Raw genomic sequence first — 718 nt, forward strand, 5'->3', positions numbered from 1 at the left:
ATTAACAACATCATCTCGGTATTCCAGATGCAAAATTCTCATGAAAATGTGTCACTTCCCACAATCTGTCCACGAGATGTTCCTAACACAACTGGTTGACAGATTGACTCCTGTCATGTTAGTGGTCTAGCCAGCAGGGGGCACCCTAACACAACCTATTTTATTCTGTCAAAATCACAACAACACTGCTTCCCTGGTTCTGTGAAATAATTCAGCTTCTGCCAGTGGTAAACAATTCATCTAAGCTTTACCAGAGCTATACTCTGTCCTATACACTGTCTGTTCTGTGTGTAGAGGTCTGGAGGAGCTGTGTGATGTCCCAGTAGGCAGCAGCAGCAGGTGAAGGGAATCCTTGGGGAAGGAGAAGCCCTGCACCACATCCCCTGGGGTGTAACAGTAGGATCAGTTGGCATCCTGAGAAGTGTTACTTCCTGGCAGCAGGACAGACAGTTGAACAGACACTGATAGAAGTGTGTCTCAATACTCAATATAGCACACAATACCATTACATTATCCTTTAAACATTTACGGTAAATTGTTTTCTTGAGTGACAGTAAATATTTGTGTCCTGTTCAAGGAGAACTTTGAATGCGTTATTTTACCTGTTGAGAGCATGATGTGTGAAGGTGAAAGGTAATCTATCTAATATGATTTGTCAAACTTGTATTTTAATGAATAACCATACAGCCTAACAGATTAGTTCTAAATGCAGCCAGCC

The sequence above is a fragment of the Salmo salar genome, chromosome 12 (assembly GCF_965601325.2).
Source record: "Salmo salar chromosome 12, fSalSal1, whole genome shotgun sequence".
NCBI classification, from domain to species: Eukaryota; Metazoa; Chordata; class Actinopteri; order Salmoniformes; family Salmonidae; genus Salmo; species Salmo salar.